Here is an 8,804-nt window from a genome sequence, read left to right as displayed (position 1 = left end):
TCTGCACCTATGCCTAGCTATATAGAGGTCCTGACATTTTCACTTGCATGAATGCCTCTATGCATCCTTTTGTATTGGCCTAGAGGTGTTTCCCAATAAAAGGAAATAACTAAGTAAGAAAGACTCAGCGAGAACTGTTTTTCCATTCCAGTTTTGTGTCATCATAATTTTGCTTATAAGAGTAGCACATGAGGGCTGAGTTTGTACAAAAGTCCTATATTAAAATAGTTAACATTCCTCTCCACAGAGATTTACCATTTTTTTTAATAAAAAAGTTATAGTTTCTTTCTGAACAGTTTTCATTTCAAACATCTTATATTAAAATAATGCAAATGCACACCACCAACAAAATCACAGAAGAGAAACAAGCTTAGCATCTCTGAAGAATAACAATGGTTATAACTTAAATTGCTTCAATGTTTTTACTCTTAACAATAAAATAATATTTACATATATATCATATATAAGAGAAACTATATTGCCCGGACAGGTAGGTATTGTGCTGGACTTATTTTGCCTCTTTCAAGTTACTGAAGAGAAGACTTCAGAACACAAATGCTGAATTTGGTTTATAATTTACGTTAGTGACATTTAAATGAGTATCTAACAGATATTGGGAAGAATACCTCAGTTTACCTGCCGATAACATTTAATTTAAGTGGATAGGAAGTGTATATATTGACACCAATGAGACCTGTGCAAGAGTATTTGTAAGCTCTTTTTTGTCAGATGAAGTGGTCCGCAACTGCAATTAGTTATGCAATCGCAAGTTCACCAGTTAAGTCATTAATTGTTTCTTGCAACATTACAAGTTTTTCATATACTTTCTCCTTCAAATGCTGCCCCAATCCAATCACTGTTTAATCAAGACTGGCCACAGACTGTTACATCTACAGTTTTATGGAGCATATGAAGGAAGGAACTCCATTTAGGAACAGTTCAACATCTTCTTTCGGTCTAGAAACAAAAGAAAAACTCCAATAGGCTATTACCTGTGCATCTGTAAAATGACTTCATCATCTGAAAAATTACTTTCAGAGAACATGTAAAATGCTGAATAAAACTAGCCGTATGTGCTTATATTTGGATTATTTGTGTGTGTTGGATTAAACCTTTCCTTAGGAAATACCTCACAACTTCATTGCCAAAATGTTTTATTTCCTTATAAGTTCAGTTGCGAAAACTTGATATTGAAATACTCTCAAGTATGCAAAATAGGTGACAGCCTCTGTTATCTGTAGTGTATTACAAAGATTTTAGGCTAATTAGGCAACACTACAAGTATATGATAGGAAAAACACTGTTGTTTCTTTCATTTACAAAATCACTGCACATCTTGTATTCTTTTTTCTCCAATGTATCTATACTAAGTAAAATGTATATATACTGGATATGAAACCCATGAACATTAACCCACAACATACTGTTATCTGTGTTTTATTCAAGTTGCTGCAGCTCTCTTTTCCCATTACCTTGGCTATAAGTGGAAGAAAGGATCAGAAGTTCAGTTCCTGTTTCTATTGCCATGCAGGATATAGCAGTAAAAACAAGTTAAACAACAGGCATGATTTTAGGGAAGCCATGCAGCAGTCTCTGGAACATTAAATAATTCAGGATACATGCAAATGGCACTAATAGACCTCTTCACTTGCAGCTGGTCAAAGCATGCAACTGAGTTATGTGAGCACAGCTGAATGGGACTTTATGGAAGGCCATGTAAGAAGGATGGTCCATAGTGCGAAGCTGCAACTGAGGAATGAGCACCTTAATGTAGGGCCTTTTGGCACACAGTGCCTCAGGCTGACACCTTCCCTGGCTGCTCTGCAACAGGCAGAACTGTGGTGTGCCTACTGCTTAGTTCAAATATGGGCCATCAGTGCACCATAGCTGATCTGCTGCCCCTTGCACTTACATCAAGAAACAGTAGAGAAATACCTGTGCTGCTCTGTGAATATGTGAAGAAGAGCATGACGCGGGAGGAACACAAAAATCAAATGAACAAGGCTCCCCAGTACAGAAAACTAGACAGGACACAGTCAGGACAAACCATATATTGTGCAGATCTTCTGGTCTTCTCCCACCTTCCCCAAAAAAGGGAGTCATCAAGGCTGCAGAGCTACTGTAGCCCTAACAACAGAGCTATGTGCAGCATGTTATTTATTACTCTTACGGTTTGCAACTAAAGGTTTAGAACACAAACTATGCTCCAGTTAATCTTTCTGGCACTTTTGTTGACAAAATTTCCTGCTACTTTTCCATTGAAATGTCTCAGTTCTGAGAATTCACGTTCTTAACCCAAATGATCTTCTAATATGTATTTTCTTCACTAATTGCAAAAGAAAGCTGTAACTGAAGAGATGAGGAGGGCAGACCTAAGTCACCACCAAACATTGATTCTGCATACAATACTATGCAAAATGACTTTTTCAGCTGCACCAGATAAAGTCAAAGACAACTTCCCTTTAACAGAATGCATTACTTCAGTAACATAATGCAGAGCCAGAGGACTGTAATCAATAGTACAAAGTCCAGTTGGAGGCCAGTTAATAACGTGGTAACCCAAGGTCAGTACTGGGGCCAATACTGTTTGAAATCTTCATTAAGGAGGTGGACAATGGAGAGAGTGCACCCTCAGCAAGTTCACAGATAATATGGAACAGGGAGTAGTGGCTGAAACACCACAGAGTTGTGATACCATTCAAAGAGGCCTGAAAAGGCTGAAGAATTGGGCTGAGAGGAATTAAATTATGTTCATCATGGGGAGAGATCCTGTGGAGCATGCTTTCCCCCTTTGGGGTGTCTGCCTTCCTGGCTGGGTGCTCATCAAGGCCAGACCCTGACACCCCTGTAATGTTGCAGGGGAATGGCTGTGACAGCCCCTGACATCACTGCTTTTCAGCAGCCACAGCCTCTGTGCCTGCACATTCTGTCCAGGGCTCTGGCAGCTGCACACACAAAGTAGGCAGGCTCCAGCAGGACCTTTGGCTTGCTGTGCCAGCTTTGGCATGGGGCACAGCAGAAGCTCTGGGAGCTGAGCTAAGGCAGCCCCTTCCAGCGCTCCTCTCCTTTCTGCCTGACCATGCAGTGCTGCCTGTCCTGGCACAATGAGAGTAAGGACATCAGCAGTGGTTGAAGATCCTATTGAGTTCCTGTCTTCCCTGACAGCCTCCTGCAGATACCCTGTGCTTACCTGGTGGTGCCTGGGGTAGAGCATGGGGGCTTGAGGATCTTGACTGTAGCAACTCTTCCCCCAGCGCCCTCCAACAGCTCACCAGAGCCTGCCCAGGCATCTCACCCAACCCAGCTTGAGCACTGGGGAGGTGCAGAGGAGATTGGGGCTTCCCCTCCTGCTCTACATCCCTCCCTCCTTGCATGCAGCCCATCTCCAAAGGGGGTGCAGAGATAAGGCACAGCCCAGCCCAGGCCACATCTCTCTGCCCTGCCCCAGGGCTGCAGCTGCTGCTTTCTGACTCACACGGAGAGCCCTCAGGAGGCCCTTACCTCCCTTCTCCCACAGCTTCCTTAGCTTTTCTACTCCTAGCACCAGGCAAGCTCTAGCACTCAGCAGGACATGACATCAGGTGTCAAGGAAGCCGTGGGAAAGATGCTGGAGTGATGGCGGCATGAGCCAGCCACCACAGGTAGGGCTAGTGTCAGACTCTTCCCAAGTGTTTGCATCACCATCCCTGGAAGTATTTAAAAGATGTGTAGATGTGGTGCTTAGGGATATGGTTCCACGGCAGACTTAGAAGAGATAGGTTTACATTTGCACTTGATGATCTTAATTTGGCCTGGTTTTCTATGATATCATGCTCTACAGCGTTCAGACAATAAGCCAGGCTCCTCCTATTAGAGTTGCACTCGCTTCATCTTCCATAATTCTTACAAGCACCAACTAAAGTACTCCCAGCTTCCTCCTCATCCATGTGCTATTGGATAGCAGGGAAACACATGCTGCAGTTATGCATTTATAAGTTTGCAGGCTTAGAAAATTGGGCACACACTGAGCTCATGCTGTCATGCAATGGAGGTACTGTGTTGGTTTGTTCTCTTCTGGGCACATTTATTTATTCTCATAAGTGACTGATCAGACTATCCATGAGACCCTTCTCCTCTGAGAAATTAGGCCAAAAGTGAAAGCTATCATGGAGAGCCTAATAGAACAGTGATTGCATGAGCCAATTTATTTAGAAAACCAGGTTAAAATAGTTGAAACGTGACCTAGCAGTTCACAGCATATTCAGAATTCTCTGAAAAGTACAAGAAATACCACAAAAGCCAAAGTAGACTCTACCCCCAGCAGGACAATAGCACAGATGGACAGATAAAAACATTTTGAAGAAACAGAAGATACAGTGGAGTCTTGAGTGGTAAAAAGTAGGTGTCTGTGATAGGTCTGTATTTAGACATACTTGATTTCTTATTAATGCTATGACTTCTGTTAACAGGAGTAATGGGCAATACACTCCACAGAGACTTCATTCCAGTACAGATAATGACTTGGCTGCAACAACTTGTAGAGTTGCAGGACCAAACTGCCTATGATACCCCAGAATTGCCCAAAACATTTGTTCAAGAAGTCACCATTCTTTGGTAAACTTCAGTCACGAAAAAACCATTATAATACATCTGATCTTTAAGGTACTAGATGCTCTGCACTAAGGGCATCATAAAGACTTCTTACAATTCCAAGATGAAGGCTGTGGGCAATAACGCACTTCTGGCACAACAAATCCCTCTATAAGGAGATTAAAGTTTTCCTGATAGAAGCTTTGACCAACACACTCAATGAAAGAGCAGTAAAAAGGGCTGTTCCAGCTGCAAGACTGGTTTCTTTGACTTTGTTTACCATATCTACAAACTGACTTCCCAAAAGACAACAAATATAAGTACGATAACCTCAACTCTTAGATGCCTATCAACATGCTCTATGTGGCTTTGGTCAAGATGTGAAAGAAAAAGTAGCACTTTTTATGTTTAGTCATGCTGCCTATTCCCTAAATTAGAGTTATTGACACCTCACTGTACTGAGAGAAATGTAAGTGCCATCTCTGGATTCCTCCCTTCCCCTGGCTGCTTTAGGCATCTATCTGATGGTACCCAAGAGGACAGAAACTCTCTTAGGCATGCTGCATATCTGTTTCCAAGATTTAGCGTACAGGCAAATGTTGTATTGTCTTAAGAATAACCAGTAAGAGGCTTTTGTTTTATGATGATCTCAACATTCACTATAAATCTACTCAATTTCACTGGCATTTGTTGAAGACTTAATTGAAGTTTGAGTTCATATAAATCAGGAAGTCCATGAACACAAGCCAGCTCATATGCAGGTGACTTAATTTTTCCACTCCCTAAAAAACTTAAACCAAAACCATACAGCCTTCCACAGAGAGCAAATATTTATGTATAAAGCTAAATAGATGGCAAATATAGATAAAACTTTCAGTTCTTTCCTGAAGTATTATTATCACTTCTTACAAAAAGGCAAGGCTATAGCCCATGAGTGACCTCCTTAATGAAAATATGTCATTATATGTCACATATAAAATTAGCACATGCTACTCCTCTAAAATATCAGTTAAAAAGTTTGTAATTAAATTATGAAAAGTATCAGGGCAATATTTTGGGAGGAATGCTAGAAATTTCCACTGTCCATGTTCAGTATTGGTTTACACTAGCTGGGTAAGCACTGCATGGTTTCAGCTGCTGACTGTTCTCACTCTGCTGCTTCAAGTTTTACCTGGAATGGGACAAAGTAAGTAGTTTAAATTTATGAAAATTTGTTTCTACAGAAATCTGCTTTTCACAGATCAGTCAGAACAATTCTCACATCTGATTTTATTTGCCCATAATCCACTGAGATTTTAGTCAAGATATAGGCTAAACGTCAAGGAAAAAAAAAGGTATTTTCTTCATTTTTTTAAAAGAATGTTTTTACAGTACAACTAATGCCTTCCTGTGATGAGTACATTTTAAAAAGTTCATTTCTACCAGTTCATAGTTCATAAAATAGAGAGGAAAAAAAGGCACTGGTTGCAATTTAGATGAAATGGCAGTGGCAGTGATGAAGGACTATATCTTAATTCTTCAGAACATAAAATGTAGAAGTTCAAAGCTCAAATAAACAGGAAGGCTTGCTATAAAAAGTTTATAAAATATGGAGATTTCTCAATTATCACTGCAAGAACAGCAGCAGGATCCTTATGATCTCTTAGATTTCACAAGATATTTGTAGCTGTTTCAGACAATAAAGGCCTGATTTACTTTTGTAAAACAGATTAATGTTGAAGGATTTCATGCAAGGTTTCTCCACCACGCCTAATACATCAAGAATATTCAGTGTGTAGCAATGACAGAAAATGTTTAGACTGATATAGTGTCCCATGGACATGCAAGGAGCCAAATATACACACAAAACATTAATGATTAACAACTTATTCTGTATTAACTGATCTAGTAACACTGTCCCTGCTTACGGCAGGGGGGTTGGACTAGATGATCTTTAAAGGTGCCTTCCAACCCAATATATTCTGTGATTCTAGGATTTTGGAAGAATTTCTGAGTTTGAGACGGCTGTTCTATTTAGCTGGACTTCCAAAATGTTTCCTTCCTTTTGGGAGTTTAATACCCTTCTAGGATCAGTAATAGAGTAGAATAAAATGTATTTGGATTCACACTTTTCTCCTTCTCTGTATTCCTCCAGGGGACAAATAAGGCTGAGCTTGTCAAGTCAGCACAGTTGTGTTGTGTGGGGCTGTACGATGGAGACTAAGTCCCCAAAGGGCTGAGTGTAAGGCCCTTGAGAGGGCTGAAGGAAGTGCAGTTGGTTACCTGAGAGATGCACTTGAGCGTAACAGTAAAAGGGTCTAAAGTGCAACTCTCCCCATAGCCATTAAACTTGACTTTTAAGGAAGCTACAACTGTAAGCAAATATCATGGTTACCTTACATGAAAGAAAAAATATATTATGTAAATGCATAGGAAAATTGAGTACATACTTCTCCTCAAGTAGCTTCCTCATCAATGCTGCAGACAGTGGGTACTCCAGACATAACACAAGAGTTTAGTATCTCACACATTTAATGCATGCAGCGAAGTAAAACATTCTTACAAAAGATTGGTTGATTAGTTTACTCATCCAACTATTTAATAAGTAAAAGGACTGAAGTGTGACAAAAGATCAAAAGCCATGTACTGGTGAAACAGTGTTCCAACTAAGCTCTTTATTTGAACAGCATTAATTTTTTCCCTTTCCTTGTTTTTCAAAGTAGTATTCCATGAGCAGTGTATGAAAGTAAAGAAATAAAGCTTAGAGCAAGCATGTTTTCGCATGCAAAAGACATTAAAAAGGCTCACTAGAATGTGGAGAATGATGAAAATACGCTGACTGAAACAATTTGTTCTAGCACATGGTGACATTTTAAGCACCCAGCTTGTACCTTCAGCAGTTCTCTGGTCATACACAGATAAAAAAATTGTAGTATTAGAACAATGTGAATATGCATTTTTTTCTAAAATTCTTGTTTAATTAGGATTCTTGGAATCAAGATGTGTGCCTCTGTGAACAGCACTACAATATTTCATTCTAAGATTCTTTCCTACATTTCCACCTGAAGTAACATACCTAAAAGCTGAAAGGAATTAAGCATGTATAGAATTAGAAATAAACATTTGATGGTGACTTCATGTAGTATATTAAATATTTTGATACTTTCAGGGTTTGGTATAATTTTTGTGATTTACTCCAAACTGATGTGAATTCAGACATAATTACTATCAAAGTATTATAAATCCACTGTTATTGCCTCACATTTAAAGCAGATATTTACATCTTTTTAGTATTCAGCAAATAAAATAAATTTAAACAATTGTTCTATTCTCATTTCCTCACCTTTAAAATCACCTTCAGGTCTGTCTAGGCAGCTGAATGGTGGTCTTAATTTGATGCATCTAATTACTTTTAAACATCTTCTTTACCTTCCTGTATAAACATGAAGATTTAATTTCTATCCAGACCTTAGGAGAGGTATTTTTATGACAAAATTATGCAGAAATAAAGGAAGAACACAGCATATGTTTAAAAGTAAGTCGTTAGGGAAGGCAATGAGGCGGAATACCATTTTCTCAAGTCATTCAAACAAACTAGAGTTTCATCAGGACATTAGGGTAAACTTTCTGACCCACTGAAATAATCTGAAATCTTAATTCAACTGGTAACACTGATGTTTTCTTACAGCGTTTGTAGACAGTGACATCTCCAATGTTCCATTCAACACACTGAAAGAGATATGTGTCATACTGTCTCCAAGGGATAAGTGACATACATGGGATCACCAAGACGTTTCTCCCAGCATGTTGATCTTTCTCAGGGCAGTGTCCTGGCTGTGTAATGATTGATGCCTAAGGCAGTACATCTCAACCTACACCTACTCTAACCAGCTTACAGCTGGCAGCAACCTTTCCATCATTCATGATTGGGCCTCCTTTTCCATGTGTTTTCTCCAGCTTCCCCATGAGAAATTCTCCTCATGCTCATCTCTGACCTCTGCATTCTTTTACTGATGATCTAAGTATTATGATGCACTGGATTTTTTCCCTGCACTTCAGAATCTAAAATATGCCTTCTTTCATCTTCAAAGGCTTTTTTGTTGTTCTTCAGTGTTTTGGCCATATTAGAACAGAAAACTGCTGAACAGGTGGTACTGGTGCTTTATCTACTAGGTTTAGGGAAAACACCATTTATCTCCCCTCTTGTATCAAAGATTTATTCATCAAAAAACTGAAAAAAACCACAAACACACCTA

This window comes from Mesitornis unicolor, unplaced genomic scaffold (assembly GCF_000695765.1).
Source record: "Mesitornis unicolor isolate BGI_N332 unplaced genomic scaffold, ASM69576v1 scaffold50379, whole genome shotgun sequence".
NCBI classification, from domain to species: Eukaryota; Metazoa; Chordata; class Aves; order Mesitornithiformes; family Mesitornithidae; genus Mesitornis; species Mesitornis unicolor.
Note: the sequence above shows the minus strand (reverse complement) of the source record.